Source organism: Penaeus monodon, chromosome 32 (assembly GCF_015228065.2).
Source record: "Penaeus monodon isolate SGIC_2016 chromosome 32, NSTDA_Pmon_1, whole genome shotgun sequence".
Classification (NCBI taxonomy): domain Eukaryota; kingdom Metazoa; phylum Arthropoda; class Malacostraca; order Decapoda; family Penaeidae; genus Penaeus; species Penaeus monodon.
In genome coordinates, this window is record NC_051417.1 from 32,211,154 (window position 1) to 32,212,030 (window position 877).

At 36.1% G+C, this 877-nt stretch overlaps 1 protein-coding gene across 1 annotated transcript in view; it reads right to left on the reverse strand.

Annotated features, from left to right (window-relative positions):
* LOC119593820 (nuclear transcription factor Y subunit beta-like) overlaps positions 1-877 on the reverse strand; it is a gene marked incomplete at its 5' end in the record, with an annotated part of 86,519 nt that overhangs the window by 1,643 nt on the left and 83,999 nt on the right.

The window sequence follows — 877 nt, forward strand, 5'->3', positions numbered from 1 at the left end:
CTACATAACGACAGCAAACTCTCTTAAGTACAATGCAAAAATAATTTTACACATTACCTTCACAATACTAACTCCTACTTATTACAGTGCATATCTCATCACATTTAAGCAGTGGGATTACTCCCCGCAGTTTATTACTTTCATACCACGCTTATGACCTCATCTTAAACCCTTCAGCGGAACAGAATGTTATCCGCGAAAGTAGGAAAATTCGCTGATATGATTTCGGTCCACGAGAAAATTGCGACGTCTCGTAGCTCGGGGAATTTATTCAAAAACAATGTAGATTGATCTACAATGAAATAACATTAGAGTGTCCGTAAAATGAGTTAAAAGATATCTGATGTAGTGCTGTGTGTGTGTGTTTGGGAGGGGTGGGGGTGAGGGAATCCAAGGTATATTGAAATTAAACAGATTCGTATACGTTTGGAAATGAGCTTATTAAAAAACTGTTTCTGCCGATAGTATACATAGCGAAAACCTGTTATCTAATTCGGAAATATCCACATTCACCCTCCGTGTAGGATTATCATTAGTGTTTATTATGTAAGGAGAATTCGGAAAAAAAGCGAATACTAAAATAACGTTAATGATGGCTCAAAAAGATGAAAGTAAATATCTATGCAAAACAAAGCCAATTACAAGCCAAGTGCATGCTATTTTTAGTACATTTTTTCTGATCTGTAGGTTTTGAATGCACTTTAAAGAAATATAGGTAATTTAACAGGAAAAAAAAATATCTGGTACCGAAATGGGTGTGAACTGCCCGTAGATTATGAACAAGAGGAAGGGAAAAGGGCGTAGAATCCCCGTAGAATTTATTTATGTGTTTTAGGCGTCAAGTGATATAGCAGGTACGTGGGCTATATTCTGTTTA